Raw genomic sequence first — 20,621 nt, forward strand, 5'->3', positions numbered from 1 at the left:
TCTCGGAGAAGCAGGCTCCAAGATAGAATTAGATATGCAAGAGATTTATTGGGGAAAAATGCAAAATAAGTGTGTGCAAGAATAGGGTATGAAAATCCAAAACACATGGAAAGAGAGAGTGAAGGAAAGAAGATTGGGTAGAAGAGTATTAGAATACAGTTCAAGAAAGTTTTGTCCAGGTGAATGAGGAGTTCTTGAGCCAAAGTTGCCTTTTGGATCAATCCCCTGTCTTACCAGAAATGTCCTGCCTTAGTACTCATTGTATCCAGTAATGGGCTGTGGCAAGCATGGCGTTGGGGTGAATATGGTGGTGGACCAGACAGGCAGCCATGTCTAACTGGCATTTACCTAAGGATGGCATTTTTCTGTAACAATTTGCCATATTAACAAAATAAAGGAGAAAAAAATCTTACGATTATTTCTGACTATGTAGATATAAAATACCGACAAAATTTAATACCCATTTTTGATGTTAAAAACACCTCAGCAGGCTAGGTGTAGAAGGGAATTTCTTCAGTCTGATAAAGAGTATCTATGTAAAACTTTTAGCAAACATACTTAATGGTGAAATATGCAGTACTTTTAAGATAAGGAACGGCAGAAAGATATTTACTCTCATCAGTTCTGTACAACAGTGTACTGGAATTCCTAGCTACTGAAAACACTAAAGAAAAAGAAAAGTTAGAAAGATTAGAAATGAAGTAAAACTTCTATTCATAGGTGGCATTATTGCCTATGTAGAAAATTATAAGGAATCTGCAAAGCAACTAATCAAACTCATAAGTGGATTTAATAGCTTTGCAGGGTACAATTTCAATACACACAACTCAAATTTCTATATACTTATAGTAAACAATTGGAAATTGAAATAAAATGCAATTTACAATATTATTACAGTTATGAACTACATCACCCAACTCTTTGGCAGATTAACATATATCTTCATACTAAAGGAGTATTTACCTCAGTTGCTATTGCCAAAAACAACATATTTGAATTTTTTTAAATTACAAAGCATGGCAAAAGTCAGGAAAAAACACTTTGAAATGACAAAGCAGTCATCAAGACCAGATTTGTATATGACACAGACGTTGGAATTATCAGACTGGGAATGTAAAATAACTGTGATTAATATCTTAAAGGCTTTAATGGGAAATAGACAACATGTAAGAATAGATGAGAAATGTAAGCAGAGGGGTGGAAACTAAGAATCAAAAGAAAGTGCTAGGAAAAAAAAAAACATATTAACAAGCAAAGAGTGCCTTTGATGGGCATACCAGTAGACTTGATGTGGCCGAGGAAAGAAAAATGGTCAAGGACACAGGTCAGTATAAACTTCCAAAACTGAAATACAATGAGAGAAAAGAAAAACACCTGGGGGGCAACACTGAAATGTGTAGCGTGTATAACTACAATACAGAAGGAAAGGAGAAAATGGAGCAGAAGAAATACTTCATGTTATTATGGCTGAGAACTTAAAACACCAAACTACAGACTCAAGAGCTGAGAGAAAACTAAGATAATCACTAAAAACACCCAAACACACTTAGGCATATCATGTTCAAAGTTCAGAAAACCAAAGACAAAGAGAAAATATTGAAGGAAGCCAGAGGAGAAAAATAATCTTGTCTATAGAAGAGCAGCATAAAAATTACAGTGAACTTGTTATCAGAAACCATGAAAGCAGAAAGAGAGTGGTATAAAACATTTAAAGTGTTGAAAGAAAAAAACTTGCTAACCTAGAATTATACTCAGAAAGAAATGTTAAAAGACTTTCTTCAGGAAGAAGGAAAAGGATATAAGCAGAAACCTGTATCTACATAAAGAAAGAAGAACATCAGAGAAAGAATAAACGAAGGTAGGATAAAATCATTTATTAAAATTTCATTCTTATTTTTAATGATCTAAAAATAACTGTTTCAAACATTAATAATAACAACATATTGGGTGATAATAGCATATGGAAAATTGAAATGAATGACAGGTATAGCACAAGGGGAAGGAGAGAGGAATTGGAAATACTCTGTGGGAAGGGAACTATATTACATGTGAAGTGCTATAGTGTTATTTGAATGTGGATTCAGATTAGTTTAAAATATAACTCCTAGGGCAAGTACAAAACTTTAAAAATGTATAATTAATATATGGCAATAGATAAAATGTAATAATATAAAATATTAAAGTCAGGAAGCAGAAATAGAGTGAAAGAGGAACAAAGACAAAAGTCAGTGAATTGAAAACAGTTGCAAACATAGTAGAGATTAATTCAACTACATCTATTATCACTTTAAGTATGAATGAATGGACTCAATACACCAATTAAAAGATAGCCATTGTTAGAGTGGAAAGAAAAAAAAAAGACTCAAATGTATGATTTCTACAAGGAACCCACTTTAAATTTAAAGAAACCCAAGTAGGTTAAAAATAAAGGGATAGGGCTTCCCTGGTGGCACAGTGGTTGAGAGTCCGCCTGCCAGTGCAGGGGACACAGGTTCGTGCCCTGGTCCGGGAAGATTCCACATGCCGCAGAGCGGCTGGGTCTGTGAGCCATGGCCTCTGGGCCTGCGCGTCCGGAACCTGTGCTCCGCAACAGGAGAGGCCACAACATGAGAGGCCCACATACCAAAAAAAAAAAAAAAAAAAGGGATAAAGATGCACTATGCTACATTAATCAAAAGAAAGCTGGGGAAAAAAGAAAGCTGAAGTAACTATATCAGTTTTAGACAAATCAGACTTTGGAGCAAGGAGGATTATCAGGAGTAAAGAGGGAGATGACAGAATCATGAAGGGGTCAGTTCTCTGAGAAGACAACAATCCTGAATGCAAAGGCACCTAACAACAGAATGTCAAATAACAGAAGGCAAGAACTGAGATGAGGAACAGACAACTCTCATCCACTATTATAGATTGAAAATTAAAAAACCCGTTTGACAGTTCAAACAGGCAGAATATCAATAAGAATATGAATGACCTGAACAGCATTATTAACCAAATTGATTTCTTATACAGTTATAGATTGCTTCATTCAACAAGAGCAGAATACACATTCTTCTCAAGCCCACATGAAGCATCCCTCAAAATAGGTCACATTCTGGACCATTAAAACATACCTTTAACAAATTTAAAGCAATAGAAATCATATAAAGTATATTTTCTAAACATAATGGAATTAAACTAGAATTTATTAACAGAAAGATATGTGGAAAATCCCAAATATTTGAGTATTAAACCACACACTTCTAAGTAACACTAAGTCCAAGAAAAATTATCAAGAGAAATATCAACAAAATGCAAGCATACTACTTATCAAAATTTGTGTGATGCAGTGAATGCTGAGCTTAGAGGAAAAGCTATAACATGAAATGCACATATTAGAAAATAAGAAAGATCTAAAAAATCAACAACAACCTAAACTTTCACCTTAGCAAACTAGAAAAAGATGAGTAAACTAAACTCAAAACAGGAAGAAGAAAGACAATTTAAAAAATTAGAGATTAAAAATTAAATTATAATGCAGTAGAAAATCATTTAGGATGCTGAAGGATCCCAGAATCTAATGCAAATGGAAAAAATAAAAGGCAATTTAACGGTACTACAAATGTATGAAGCATCTTTCCTGAAGGGGATGGGGGAAAAGGTGCTTACCTATGTACATTTGGAAACGAGTGGAGATTGTAAACTTAAAAGAGAAAGGGATGTAATAAACACTGTAATCTAGTTGATAAAGCTGCTTCCCTTGGGGGTACAGGTTAACAAATTTAAACCACTATACATGTATGCTAAAATTGAACAGCTAAGCAAATTGATAGTTGGTGGTGGGAAGCAGGTTTCTCACTGTTGGAGTAGGAGGTTTACAGACAAGCAAGGGGAGAAGTGTACACTAATCCGTGTGGCTGGGACAGTTTCTCAGACTTTGTTTTTGATGGTCTTGAAAATTTTGAGGAGTACTGATTATGTATTTTGTAGAATATGCATCAATTGAGATTTGTCTGATATGTACATATGTATATAGACACAGGTTACTACACACACAAATATTTGTTGCTTTGTCAGCTGAGAGGGCCTAGAAGCAATGACACCCTCATAGCCATAAGTACGTCTAGCACCAAGATACTGGTTTCTAATACTATTTTCTAAAAGAAGAAACCAAGAGTCCTTTGAGAACTAGCAGGTTCTAGAACCGGGGCAGGGAATTTAGAAGATGAGTCCAGAGAATCTTGTAGTGCCAGAAAACAAGGAAATGTTCAAAAGTAGACACAGTGATGAAGCTAAATTAAAGCAAAATAGGAGCCAACTGAAAGAGCTCCCAATGGCCAAACCTGGAACAATTTGAACAGAAAATATAGTAGTGTTGGTTATAACTCAGAATATAAAATGAGTAGCTATAAGCCCATAAGTAAATGATGGAATAAATAAATTTCAAATAATTAAGTATGTACTTCATCCTCTAGGAAATAGAGCATTCTTCCTCATTCCTTAAGTATGAGCTGAACATAGAGACTTCCTTCCAAAGAATTAAGTATGGAAAAAAGGAAAAAAAGAATAACTTCACTGATAAACACTACCTCAGCTGGGTGGTCAAAGTTATCATCAACAGTGATAAGTGATGTTGATAGTATGTACCCTTGAAATTCTTCTGTAATTTTGAAATCATATCAAAATTAAAAGTCACAAAATAAGGCCTGTGGGGAATTTGACCTCTTCATACTTGGTACTCAAGTGTGGTCCATGAACTAGCAGGATTGTCATCACCTATGATCTTCTTAGAAATACTGAATCTCACACCCCACCTCGATCTACTTTATCAGAATCTGTATTATACCAACATGTCCAGGTGATTTTTAAATCATATTATAAACACATATCATAAACACATATTAAAGACTAAGCAACCTGCTCTTTAGGGCTTTATTTGTGTGAAAGTACTTAGCACCATCTGCACGCATTCTAGAAATAAAGGGAAGTTGGGTCATTTATCCTTTCATGTCAGAAGGCTCGCCCCATGGATGTGCCACCTCGTTCCCATTTCTCTCCTTAACCCATGTTACTCTAGTGTGCATGGCACAATAATATATTCAGAAACTTTTAATTCAATAAAATCTGCTTAATTTATCTCTTGCTTTTATTCTATGTATTCTCATTCAGAGCTCAGTTTGAACCTCACCTTATCCATGAACACTTTCCTAAACACCCTGAACATCTTTAAACCTTTATAATTCTGTCAATCTTAAGAAAAAAACATCAACCTTTTACTTTTGATTAGGTGCTATTTTCTTGTTCTGGTCATGAATTCCAAATTCATTGTTATGTTTCTGCTGTTATAGGACCAGGTTTTACGGAAGAACCTGTCTTCCAGGTTCTCTACTACAACTCCCTCCAAAGTATGATGTTTATCCTCTAGAATATGTGGAAGAGGATTCATTAGAAATGAGAAAAATATCAGAACTTCTCATTATTTATCAAAAGCTGAAGAACACAGATCTATGTTATTGACATTTGATAACTAGATAGAATATGTCTAATTTATAATTTTATAAAATATATATTGGAGATGCAAGCTGAAAACTTTGCTGATCTGAGTATGTAATAAAAAAAAGCTTGGAAACCAGTGCTTTAGATAATCATATAAAATTTTCTCCCCCTCTGTCTCTACTCTCTTCCCCTCCCTGCCCTGACTTTCCCTTTTCTCTCTCTATGTATATATATCCCATTTAGTGATAAAGGGAAAACTGAAGGAGGGGACAATGACCATCAGTGTTTGGCATAAGAATCCTCATTGTAGGTATGTTGGGTTCAGAGACCAACTCATTCCTTACTTGCTAGGGATATGGTTATGGGGATCATCTTTAGGTGACATTGTACCAGAATTACTATAATAAATTAGAATTCAAATTTCTGCTGCTTATCAGTTTTGATTGATACATTGGGCATCATAGGACAACCTGACATTGAGTCAAATAAACCCAGAGGTTTTATGGTTGTGGGAAAGACAATAACTATTTTTTGGCAAAATCTCTAATTTCATATTCAATTTAAAAAATGCTAGCTCTTAAAAATAATATGCTAGATCTAAAATCCTATGAAGTGTTTTTTTAACAAAGCCCTGATTTATATAGCTCTTTTTTGACCAATAAATATAGAGCAAATCTTCAATGTATCATGCCTAAAGTTTAAATTTATTAGAAGAAATAAGTTAGAAAAAATGGAAGCAGCTAATCTTTAAAACATTTGATATTCTATCACTTTTAAGATACAAAGTAACATACTGGTTCTAATTGTGAGAATAAAAGTAGTTGGAAAATCACTACTAACAACAATGATGACCCACTAATAGAACTTACTCCTCAGAATGTATGCTATTTAAATAACTTTTTATGTGGTAAAATATTTGCAAGTCATATTACAGATGAGGGAATTATTTCCCTAATATATAAAGAGCTCCCATAAGTTAATAAAAAGAAGAAAGACCAATTACTCCATTAAAAGGGATAATGGATATGAAAATATAATTCTTAGGTTATGAAGTAAAAGTAGCCCAAGAAAATACATAAAGAGAAACATAAGTAAAAACCAGACTAAAACACTATGTATCACCCATAACATTTGTAAACATTTAAATGCTCAGCACATTCTGTTGTTGAGACTGTAGTACAAATATTGTGTTGAATATAAACTGGCATCAGCTGCATGGAGGGCAGTTTGTTTATAGATGTTAACATAACAAATTACTTAAATATTCATTTCTGGAAATCTAGACATACACATGTTAAAAATCATGTATAAAATAGACTATTAATGTAAGTGTAAAGACTTGCACTGTATTGTTTTATATTAAAATTTTTAATATTAAAAAATTTAAAGTCTCATAAATATGTTATCTATACAAAAAGTTATCTGTTGAAAACTAAATTATGATCTTGTATCCTTCTCCATGCATCACATCAAATAGCTCATATATTGTACGACAAATAATGGCTACTGTGATCATATGGTTAAGTTGGTGTGTATCAGATTTCTCCACAGGAAAGTTAATATTTTTTTCTTTTATAGTTAATAGGGGAGATGGTTTGAGACTAGGCAATTCCCCTTTCTCATACTTTTGCCCACTAATTTTGGGATTCGTTGGTGAATCTTATCTACAATAATTGTTACTGTGGTGTTTGCCTAATGTCGATTCTCTGTTTCTCCAAATTCACTAAGTGGAACTTCATTTTAAGAGCTATTCATTTCCCCATTTATTTATTTACTCAATTATTGATTTATATCACTACATACTTATGAATATTTAATTTATTCTATAGGTTAAAATCCAGTACCATTGTTTTTTCATTTTGTTGCTCAATGATCCCACTTTGGTCATTAGGGCCATTTGGACATTAGATCATTAGTCATGTTGGCTCTTGTGTCCTTCCAGAAAACCTTCACCTTTTAGAGCATTTTCTTACATTCCTACATCACCTCATATTCCGGGTTTACCTTGTGTTTTTCCTGTCCTGGTCCTGGAATAAACAACTTGTTAATGATTCCACCATTTCTGTGGCATTCATGTAGAAACACATAATCTCATTCTAATTATGAGAAAACATCAGACAAAACCATACTGAGGGAAATTCTGCAAATATAACTGATTAGTACTGCTCAAATATCAAGGTCATGAAAGACAAGGGAAGACTGAGGAACCCTTACAGAGTGGTAGACCAAGGGAAAATAATGACTAAGTATAACGTGGGATCCTGGATAGGATCATGAAAGAAAGAAAGGTCATAAGTGAAAAATTTGTTGAAATTAGAATAAGGTCTTTGGTTTAAGTGACAATATTGTAACAGTGTTTCCTGTTATTTATTTATTTATTTATTTATTTAGTTGCACCAGGTCTTAGTTGCAGCAGGTGTGCTCCTTAGTTGTGGCATGTGAACTTTTTTTAGTTGTGACATGCATGTGGGATCTAGTTACCTGACCAGGGATCGAACTCAGTCCCCCTGCATTGGGAGTGCAGAGCCTTAACCACTGCACCACCAGGGAAGTCCCTTATTTCCTGATTTTGATAATTTACTCTCTTTATGTAAGATGTTAACATTTTGAAAAGCATAGTGAGTGATATAAGGAAATTAATAATATTTTTGCTACTTTTCTATAAGTCTAAAATTAGTTCAAAATAAAATGTTAAAAATATTAAAAAGAAAAAAGCATTGAACTAGTCTGGAAAGCTCTCCAAGACATATACTTAAATCTGGGAAAGAAAAGTTCACCAGTTGTGTATGTGTGTGGAAATATATGTGTCTGTGAATATATATAATAACTTTGGAAGGACACAAAGAAACTACCAATATTTGTAGAGATTTTGGGAGACAGTGAGAGATACAGTTTTCATTGAATATTCTTTTTCTTTTTTATCATGTACATATATAATCTATAACAAAAAAGCAAAATAAAGAAAATATAAAGGGCAGTATATTGCTAAAGTAAGTGTAATGATTTATAGGGTTAATATAAAATGTGTTGATTATTTAACTATATAACTACATATGTATTGATACTTTTATCTTGTTATGAGAATAATTCATACATGTTAACATCAAAAGTATACTGAAATTCAGTTATCTTAAGTCCCTTTACTTTTTTAAAATACTTTTTTACTAGGGATTGGAAATTGTCTTCAGAGGGCTGTAGGTCTTATATTCTACACAAGTGGACTGTAATTTGAAAAAATGTTCAATCAGCATTGCTGTAAAGCTCTGCTCTCTCTCAATAATTGATTCTTTTCTGTATCTGTTCTCTTGCCTACAATGCCTGCCTGATTTTTCCCTTAACTGGCTCTCTTCTCTTCTTTAAAACTCAACTTAGGTGTTACCTTCTCCAGAAGTTTTCCTTATCCCTAATCCCCAAATTTGGGCTTGACAACAATCCTAAATGCTTCTATTACACTGTGTGTTTATTTACGTCATAACCTCCATTTTATTATAATTATTTTTTAAGTCTCCTTCTTAAATTACATGTAGATTAAGGAAGGAGACTATTTTGTCATTGTACTCTTTATACTTCAGAGAATGACAAACATTGGTCTAAATTTTATATATATTTATATTATATATATATAATTGTATCATATATATTCAAGACAATTAAAGTAAGCTTAAAATATGAATCTAGAAATCTCATGCTTCCTGCAGTGAGCAGATCCACATAGGATTAAGTCATCTAGGTGACAACAGTGCAATCACAGGGTCTAAATTCTGAAAAAAATCACATTAAATTTAAAGGAAAGAACAGATAATAGCACTTGAAGGAATCTTAGAGGCAAACTTACTAGAGACCACATTTCTTTCCATACCCTCTGTTGCTTTTTTTTAAATTGATATATGACTGACATAACATTATATTAGTTTCATTATATTAGTTATACAACATAATGATTTGATATATGTATATATTGTGAAATGATCACCACAATGAGTCTAGTTAACATCCATCACCATATATAGTTACACATTTTCTTGTGATGAGAACTTTTAAGGTCTATTCTCTTAGCAACTTTCAAAAATACAATACAATATTATTAACTATAGTCACCTGCTTCACACCTCTACCTCTGGCCTCTGGCGAAGTGGGTGAAATGGGTAAAGAGAGTTGAAAGGTTCAAACTTACATTTATAAAATAAGTCCTTGGGAGGTAATGTACATCTTCTTTATCCATTCATCCATTGATGGACACTTAGGTTGTTTCCATTTCTTGGCTGTTATATATAATGCTACAATGAACATGGGGGTTGCATATATCTTTTTGAATTAGTGTTTTTGTTTTCTTCAGATAAATACTTAGAACTGGAATTGCCAGATCATATGGTAATTCTATTCTGAACTTTTTAAGAACCTCCATACTCTTTTCCATAGTGGCAGCACCAATTTACATTCCCACCAACAGTTCACGAGTAGTCCCTTTTCTTCACATCCTCACCAACACTTGTTATTTCTTGTCTTTTTGATAATAGCCATTCTATCAGGTATGAGGTGATATCTCATTGTGAGAGCCCACTTTTTTATACACATGAGGTAAAGGTAGAGTAACACACTGCTTAAGTTTGGTTTCTTAATTTTTATTTTTTCCTTCAAAAATAAATTCAGGGCTTCCCTGGTGGTGCAGTGGTTGAGAGTCTGCCTGCCGATGCAGGGGACATGGGTTCGTGCCCCAGTCTGGGAAGATCACACATGCCGCGGAGTGGCTGGACCCGTGAGCCATGGCTGCTGAGCTTGCGCGTCCGGAGCCTGTGCTCTGCAATGGGAGAGGCCACAACAGTGAGAGGCCTGCGTACCACACACAAAATAATAATAATAATAAATAAATTCAGTTAGTAAAGGGGGAGTTTATTCTAACATTTCATTTGGGGTGATAAGGGTGAGACCACAGTGTGCAAACTAGAAGGAACTGGATTGGATGTATGAATCATACAAATGTGTCCTTTGTCCAGGTCACCACAGCTCTGAATGTGGGTTGTGTGTCACTGTAGTCTTCCGTCTTGGACTTGACCCTCTCATGAAGAACCTAGGGGTAAGACAGGAATAAAGACACAGACCTACTAGAGAATGGACTTGAGGACATGGGGAGGGCGAAGGGTAAGCTGTGACAAAGTGAGAGAGAGGCATGGACATATATACACTACCAAACATAAAATAGATAGCTAGTGGGAAGCAGCTGCATAGCACAGGGAGATCAACTCAGTGCTTTGTGACCACTTAGTGGGGTGGGATAGGGAGGGTGGGAGGGAGGGAAATGCAAGAAGGAAGAGATATGGGAACATATGTATATGTACAACTGATTCACTTTGTTATAAAGTAGAAACTAACCCACCACTGTAAAGCAATTATACTCCAATAAAGATTTAAAAAAAAAAAAAAGCTCAACCTTACAAACATTCACTGTGGCCCTAGATAAGAAAATCAAAACCTCACTGAAATCCCAGAACGATTACATATCTAGAAGGTTAGTTCTGAATCCACTGTAGCGCTGGGCTCCCAGTAGAAGGAACTCCTGGATATCCTTCCTAGAGTTTTGTCATTAACATGACTCAGTGTCGCTCATCATGTCACTTTGTTCATTGTGTCTGTTTCTACTCTTTATTACCAATAAGCTCCTTCTTTTCTGTGTATATTAAAAACAAACAGAACAAAACATTATGTTGTAGCTTCTTTTAAACTTTATAATTTACCATAACTTTGGCTTTTAGGATCCCTTACAGCCTCCACTCAGGGCTTCTCTTTATGTATTTATTTTTCAGGTTTGTTTCTCAGTAACTCATTCTTTTTTTATATCCAATTTAGTTTCTGGAGGCAGTGTGACTGTCCCTGCTCATTTTGTGTGGATGTATGTGTGTGGGATCATAGATACCTGTCTATCTTATGAAATAGCTTCCTTTGGATGGGTTAGGAGTCCACACCTGACAGACTCAGCCATGACTGGAGGAGGGTGTTGAAAGGTGGGATGGGGCTCTTTTTGTTCAAAATATGACCTCTAAAAGTGAACATCAGCAATCTCAAAAAAATCAAAATCGGAAAACATAATGGACAAAATTAAGATTATAGTTCTTCACACATTGTTGGTCTGTCAAGCAAAGCCAAAATAAGGGTTGGGAATAAGAACAAAATATAATACTAGAGTCAAAAAGTCAATTTACATAGATGTTGCACTTGTTTATTCATATACATAGTAAAATGAAAACTCTGGGAGTCGAGAGCTGCTTCAGATGTGGTAAGTTTAACACCTTATACACTATGGACATTCCATCAATATCAAACAAGTGTGACAACAGCTGCAAATATTTCACAAGATGCATTTTTTTCTCTTTTCCTATTGGTGTTCTCAAGCTTTGCTTAGGATAATTGATTGAAGGTTCCACCTTAATTTCTAGAACTCTAAATTTAGTGTCTGTGGAAACATCCTTATATTTAAACATCTGAGCCTGTTTCAAACATTTCTGGTTAGTTCTTCATTCATTTTTCCTTTGCAATGAAGTGATTTGTTATTTTTTTAAGTTATTGCTATTTGAAGAATCACATCTAGAAGATAGAAGAAACCCAAGAGATGGGTGCTGTTTTTCTCTTAATGATCTTAAGATATTTTTCTACAATTATTTAAAGAACTATGCTGGGGAGAAACTTCAAGATGGCAGAGGAGTAAGATGTGGATATCACCTTCCTCCCCACAAATACATCAAAAATACATCTACATGTGGAACAACTCCTACAGAACACCTACTGAACACTGGCAGAAGACCTCAGACTTCCCCAAAGGCAAGAAACTCCCCATGTACCTGGGTACGGCAAAAGAAAAAAGTAAAAGCAGAGACAAAAGAATAGGGATGGGACCTGCACCTCTGGGAGGGAGCTGTGAAGGAGGAAATGTTTCTACACACTAGGAATGCCCTTCGCGGGCGGAGACTGCCGGTGGTGGAGGGAGGAAGCCTCCGAGCCATGGAGGAGATCGCAGCAACAGGGGTGCGGAGGGCAAAGTAGAGAGATTTCCAACAGAGGATCAGCGCCAACCAGTACTCACCAGCCCGAGAGGCTTGTCTGCTCACATGCTGGGGTGGGCGGGGGCTGGGAGCTGAGGCTCCGGCTTCAGTCGTATCCCAGGGAGAGGACTGCAGCTGGCTGTGTGAACACAGCCTGAAGGGGGCTAGTACACCTGAGCTAGCCAGGAGGGAGTCTGGGAAAAAGTCGGGAACTGCCTAAGAACCAAAAGACCATTGTTTCGTGGTGTGTGAGGAGAGGGTATTCAGAGCACTGCCTCAATGAGCTCCAGAGACAGGCGCGAGCAACGGCTATCACTGTGGACGCCAGAGACGGGCATGAAACATTAAGGCTGCTGCTGCAACCACCAAGAAGCCTGTGTGCAAGAACAGGTCACTGTCCATACCTCCCCTCCCGGGAGACTGTGCAGCCCGCCACTGCCAGGGTCCTGTGATCCAGGGACAACTTCCCCGGGAGAACACACTGTGAGCCTCAGGCTGTTGCAACGTCATTCTGTCCTCTGCCACCGCAGGTTTGCCCAACATTCCATACCCCTCCCTCCCCCTTCCTGAGTGAGCCAGAGACCCCTAATCGGCTGCTCCTTTAACTCCGTTCTGTCTGAGCGAAGAACAGACACCCTCAGGTGACCTACATGCAGAGGCAGGGCCAAATCCAAAGCTGAACCCCAGGAGCTGTGTGAAAAAAGAAAAGAAAGGGAAATTTCTCCCAGCAGCTTCAGGAGTAGCAGATTAAATCTCCACCATCAACTTGATGTATCCTGCATCTGTGGAATACCTGAATAGACAATGAATCATCCCAAAATTGAGAAGACAGAGAAACACACAGAATATGAAGGAGCAAGGTTAAAACCTCAGCAGACCAAACAAATGAAGAGGAAATAGGCAGTCTACCTGAAAAAGAATTCAGAGTAATGATAGTAAAGATGATCCAAAATCTCGGAAATAAAATGGAGAAAATACAAGAAACATTTAACAAGAAACTTGAAGAACTAAAGAGCAAACAAACAATGATGAACAACACAATAAATGAAATTAAAAGTTCTCTAGAAGGAATCAGTAGCAGACTAACTTAGGCAGAAGAACAGATATGTCACCTGGAAGACAAAGTAGTGGAAATAACTACTGCAGAGCAGAATAAAGAATAAAGAATGAAAAAAAATGAGGACAGTCTCAGAAACCTCTGGGACAATATTAAACACACCAACATTCAATTATAGGGGTCCCAGAAGAAGAAGAGATTAAAAAAAGGGACTGAGAAAATATTTGAAGAGATTATAGTTGAAAACTTACCTAATATGGGAAAGGAAATAGTTAAGTCCAGGAAGCACAGAGAGTCCCATACAGGATAAATCCAAGGAGAAACATGCCAAGACACATATTAATTAAACTACCAAAAATTAAATACAAAGAAAAAAGATTGAAAGCAGCAACAGAAAAGCAACAAATAACATACAAGGGAATCCCCATAAGGGTAACAGCTGATCTTTCAGCAGAAACCCTGCAAGCCAGAAGAGAGTGGCAAGACATATGTAAAGTGATGAAAGGGAAAAACCTACAACCAAGATTACTCTACCCAGCAAGGATCTCATTCAGATTTGACAGAGAAATTAAAACCTTTACAGACAAGCAAAAGCTAAGAGAATTTAGCACCACCAAACCAGCTTTACAACAAAGGCTAAAGGAACTTCTCTAGGCAGGAAACACAAGAGAAGGAAAAGACCTACAATAACAAAGCCCAGACAATTAAGAAAATGTTAATATGAACATACACATCAATAACTACCTTAGTCGTAAATGGATTAAATGCTCCAATGAAAAGGCATAGATTGGCTGAATGGATACAAAGACAAGACCCATATATATGCTGTCTACAAGAGACCTAGGGACACATACAGACTGAAAGTGTGGGGATTGAAAAAGATATTCCATGCAATGGGAAACCAAAGGAAGGTGGAGTAGCAATTCTCATATCAGACAAAATAGACTTCACAATAAATACTATTACAAGACACAAAGAAGGACACTACATAATGATCAAGGGATCAATCCAAGAAGAATATACAACAATTGTAAATATGTATGCATCCAACATAGGAGCATCTCAGTATGTAAGGCAAATGCTAACAGCCATAAAAGGAGAAATTGACAGTAACACAATCATACCACGGGACTTTAACACCCCACTTTCACCAATGGACAGATCATCCCAAATGAAAATAAATAAGGAAACACAAGCTTTAGAGGATACATTAAACAAGAGGGACTTAGTTGATATTCATAGGACATTCTATCCAAGAACAGCAGAATATATTTTCTTCTCAAGGGCTCATGGAACATTCTCCAGGATAGATCATATCTTGGGTCACAAATCAAGCCTTGGTAAATTTAAGAGAATTGAAATCATATCAAGTATCTTTTCTGACCACAATGCTATGAGACTAGTTATCACTTACAGGAAAAAAATCTGTAAAAATTAAAGACATATGGAGGCTAACCAATACACTACTAAATAACCAAGAGATCACTGAAGAAACCAAAGAGGAAATCAAAAAGTACCTAGAAACAAATGATAAGGAAAACATGACAATGCAAAACCTATGGGATGCAGTAAAAACAGTTCTAAGAGGGAAGGTTATAGCAATGCAATCCTACCTCAAGAAACAAGAAACATCTCAAATAAACAACCGAAACTTACACCTAAAGCAATTTGAGAAAGAAGAAGAAGAACAACAACAAAAAACCCAAAGTTAGCAGAAGGAAACAAATCATAAAGATCAGATCAGAAATAAATGTAAAAGAAATGAAGGAAATGATAGCAAAGATCAATAAAACTAAAAGCTGGTTCTTTGAGAAGATAAATATAATTGATAAACCATTAGCCAGACTCATCAAGAAAAGAAGGGAGAAGACTCAAATCAATAGAATTACAAATGAAAATGGAGAAGTAACAGCTGACACTGTAGAAATACAGAGGATCACGTGAGATTACTACAAGTAAATATATGCCAGTAAAAGGGACAATCTGGAAGAAATGGACAAATTCTTAGAAAAGCACAGCGATCAGAGACTGAACCAAAAGAAATAAAAATATAAGCAGACGAATCTCAAGCACTGAAATTGAAACTGTGATTAAAAATCTGCAAACAAACAAAAGCCCAGGACCACATGGCTTCACAGGCAAATTCTTTCAAACATTTAGTGAAGAGCTAACACCTATCCTTCTCATACTCTTCCAAAATATACCAGAGGGAGTAATGCTCCCAAACTCATTCTATGAGGCCACCATCACCCTGATACCAAAACCAGACAAAGATGTCACAAAGAAAGAAAACTACAGGCCAATATCACTGATAAACATAGATGAAAAAATCTTCAACAAAATACTAGCAAACAGAATCCAACAGCATGTTAAAAGGATCATACACCATGATCAAGTGGGTTTTATCCCAGGAATGCAAGTATTCTTCAATACACACAAATCAATCAATGTGATACACCATATTAATAAATTGAAGGACAAAAACCATATGATCATCTCAGTAGATGCAGAAAAAGCTTTTGATAAAATTTAACACCGATTTATGATAAAAACCCTCCAGAAAGTAGGCATATAGGGAACTTACCACAACATAATAAAGGCCATATATGACAAACCCACAGCCAACATCATTCTCAATAGTGCAAAACTGAAATGATTTTCTCTAAGATCAGGAACAAGACAAGGTTGTCCACGGTCACCACTGTGATTCAACATAGTTTTGGAAGTTTTAACCACAGCAATCAGAGAAGAAAAAGAAATAAAAGGAATCCAAATCAGAAAAGAAGAAGTAAAACTGTCACTGTTTGCAGATGACATGATACTATATATAGAGAATCCTAAAGATGCTACCAGAAAAGTACTAGAGCCAATCAATGAATTTGGTAGAGTAGCAGGATATAAAATTAATGCACAGAAATCACTTAATTTCTATACTCTAATGATGAGAAATTGAAAGGGAAATTAAGGAAACACTCTCATTTACCATTGCAACAAAAAGAATAAAATACCTAGGAATAAACCAACCCAAGGAGACAAAAGACCTGCATGCAGAAAACTATGATACTGATGAAAGAAATTAAAGATGATACAAACAGATGGAGAGATATACCATGTTCTTGGATTGGAAAAATCAACATTGTGAAAATCACTATGCTACCTAAAGCAATCTACACATTCAACACAATCCCTATCAAACTACCAATGCCATTCTTCACAGAACTAGAACAAAAATTTCACAATTTCCATGGAAACACAAAAGACCCTGAAGAGTGAAAGCAATCTTGAGAAAGAAAAATGGAGCTGGAGGAATCAGGCTCCCTGACTTCAGACTATACTACAAAGCTACAGTCATCAAGACAATATGGTACTAGCACAAAAACCGAAATATGATCAATGGAACAGGATAGAAAGCACAGAGCTAAACCCACGCACATATGGTCACCTTATTTTTTACAAAGGAGGCAAGAATATATAATGGAGAAAAGACAGTCTCTTCAGTAAGTGGTGCTGGGAAACTGGACAGCTTCATGTGAAAGAATGAAGTTAGAACACTCCCTAACACCATACACAAAGATAAACTCAAAATGGATTAATGACCTAAATGCAAGGCCAAACACTCTAAACCTCTTAGAGGAAAACATAGGTAGAACACTCTATGACATAAATCACAGCAAGATCCTTTTTGACGCACCTCATAGAGAAATGGAAATAAAAACAAAAATTTATAAATGGGACCTAATGAAACTTAAAAGCTTTTGCACAGCCAAGGAAACCATAAAGAGATGAAAAGACAACCCTCAGATTGGGAGAAAATATTTGCAAACAAAGCAACTGACAAAGGATTAATCTCCAAAATATACAAGTAGCTCAATATCAAAACAACAAATAACCCAATCCAAAAATGGGCAGAAGACCTAAATCAACACTTCTCCAAAGAAGATATACAGATTGCCAACAAACACATGGAAGGATGCTCAATATCACTAATCATTAGAGAAATGCAAATCAAGACTACAATGAATATCACCTCACACCAGTCAGAATGGCCATCATCAAAAAATCTACAAACAACAAATGCTGGAGAGGGTGTGGAGAAAAGGGAACTCTCTTGCACTTTTGGTGGGAATGTAAATTGATACAGCCACGATGGAGAACACTATGGAGGTTCTTTAAAAAACTAAAACTAGAACTAACATATGACCCAGCAATCCCACTACTGGGCATATATCCTGAGAAAACCATAATTCAGAAAGGGTTATGTGCCACAGTGTTTATTGCAGCTCTGTTTACAATAGCCAGGACATGGAAGCAACCTAAGTGTCCATTGATAGATGAATGGATAAAGAAGATGTGGTACATGTATACAGTGGAATATTACTCAGCCATAAAAAGAAACGAAATTGAGTTATTTGTAGTGAGGTGGATGGACCTAGAGTCTGTCATACAGAATTAAGTTAGTCAAAAAGATAAAAACATATGCTAACACATATATGTGTAATCTAAAAAAAAGAAAGGTTCTGAAGAACTTAGGGGCAGGACACGAATAAAGGCGCAGTTGTAGAGAATGGACTTGAGGTCATGGGGAGGGGGAAGGGTACGCTCGGACGAAGTGAAAGAATGGCATGAACTTATATATACTATCAAATGTAAAATAGATAGCTAATGAGAAGCAGCCGCATAGCACAGGGAGGTCAACTCCGTGCTTTGTGACCACCTAGAGAGGTGGGTTATGGAGCGTGGGAGTGAGACGCAAGAGAGCGGGGATATGGGGATGTATGTATGCATATAGCTGATTCACTTTGTTATACAGCAGCAACTAACACAACATTGTAAAGCAATTATACTCCAATAAAGATGTTTAAAAAATAAATAAATAAAAGTAAACTACTATGCTGAATAATTCCATTTTCTTTTTTTTCCCCAAGATCTGAGACAGAATTTTTTTATGACAGACTTCACTAGTTTTTCAGTGCTCTCTTTTTCTCTCTCTCCCAGTCTCATTTCTCGTAAGAAGCATAGATAATGTTTAGGTTAGAGTCACATCTATAATAGAGCACACTCAAAGTATTACAGAAAAATTCTCCATATATGTAGAGTTTATACATGTGACTTAAAGGAATGTAATTCCTTATATAAATGAAAATGATTAAAAGCCACAGGACCTGCCAAAGATGTTGAATGTTGTAAGAGAAAAAAGAAAAAGAAGGGAAATCTTACAGACTACATTTGAAGGAGTTTGGTAATTAAATAATAATGCTGTTTGGGAATTCCCTGGCGGTCCAGTGGTTAGGACCTGACACTTTCACTGCCAGGGGCCCAGGTTCCATCCATGGTCAGGGAACTAAGATCCTGCAAGCCTTGTGCGTGGCATGGACAAAAAGGAAAAAAAAATGTTGTTTGCCGATCATACACTACCAAGTTCGATCCACTTACTAAAATGGTTATAGCCTCAAGCTGAATCTAAAATGTACCACAATGTATTTGTCATTTTGCAGTCCCATTCCAAACCACCTTCATGTGAGTTCCTATTTTATTGAATGACACTAATATCTACTTAGCTATTGGAGGCAGAATACATTAATCTCCCTTTCTTTTATCCTCATATTGGATATGTTCTCAAGATCACCAAATTTTAGTTATTCTACCTACAAAATATTTTTAAAGTACACTTATTTCTATCCATTTTTGTGTCTAGTCCCCTTGTTCAAGCCACCAATGTTTTCCCCTTAAATTACTGAAGTTATTTTTACCAAGTGTCCATAACTTTATTTTTTAGCTCTTTCTCCCTTCTTAAAGCCAAAATGATTTTTTCTAAAATGTGAACCTGGACATTTGTCTTTCCTCTTGCTTCTTTAACGAAATCCATCTCTTCTCTCATCTTTACACTACATTCTAACCTTCCTGAATTTCTTTTGGTTTGCTGACTCTACCACCTTCTCACTCTTTACTCTAGGCCTATGAATTTACTGCCTGTTTGCCTGAGAAACTCTTTATCAGTTTCTTTGTCAGGCTAATTCTTACCAAGGCTTTGGCTCTCGCTGCAAAGTTGACTCCTTCAGGTAGAATTCTTCAGCTTTGCAAGGTTAACATCTCACTATGAGCTTCCAGAGCACTCTGTACTTCCTTTATTCTAATATTATTCTGAATTATAATTGCTTACTCAATTGATGTCTGCCTTGTAAATTATAAACCTCATAAGGATGGAAACTGTGTCTACCTTCTTATTCCTCATAACCCCAACATATACAAGAATGTTCAGACCAAGTAGGTATCAATGAATACTTGTTAAAAGACTGAGTGATTAGAGAAGTGCCCTGATTTAACCTATTTAATAAGAGTATACTGAACCTATCCTGTGATTAACTGATTGTCAGGTAACGCAAGTCTTTCCATAATTGGTATGCATAGAATATTTTTTCACAAGCCTGATTATTCTTTCCTTTTGGAGTGTATTTCATTCACATAACAATCATGGCCTGTTGCCCCACCCTCACATGCTGCTTTCTTGGGGAGTTGGATGTGTTATGTGACTTAGTTTTGGAAGAATATGTTTAATATTCTAGCTCAGTTACTTATTTCGTCTTTTTCTTTGGGTCCAAATCTGTTCGCAGAAACTGTGCTTCTCTGTGTGTTAGGTTTACAAATGCAAGCTACCACATGTAAAGGTCTGTGATGTCCTAATGCTGCCTGTGCCTGGGTTGGTGTCTGTTAAAACCTGAGCTCAAAATTAGGAAACTTGCTTGCAGTAGCCCCTTCTCCCTTATGAGATTGCTCAGTATTAAAGGAGATATTTGTATTGTCTTCTGTCTTAGTCTGCTCTGGCTGCTATAACATAATATCATAGACTGGGTGGCTTAACAACATATATTTATTTCTCACAGTTCTCGAGCCTGGGAATTCTAAGATCAAGGTGCCAGCGAATTTGCTGACTGGTTAGAGCTCTTTATTTTGCGTACAGCTGCATTTTTGCTGTCTCTTAACATGATAGAGAGAGAAAGAGGGCTCTGGTCTTTTTCTCTTTTTATAAAGGCACTAATCCCATCATGGAGGCCCCACCC

Source organism: Pseudorca crassidens, chromosome 4 (assembly GCF_039906515.1).
Source record: "Pseudorca crassidens isolate mPseCra1 chromosome 4, mPseCra1.hap1, whole genome shotgun sequence".
Classification (NCBI taxonomy): domain Eukaryota; kingdom Metazoa; phylum Chordata; class Mammalia; order Artiodactyla; family Delphinidae; genus Pseudorca; species Pseudorca crassidens.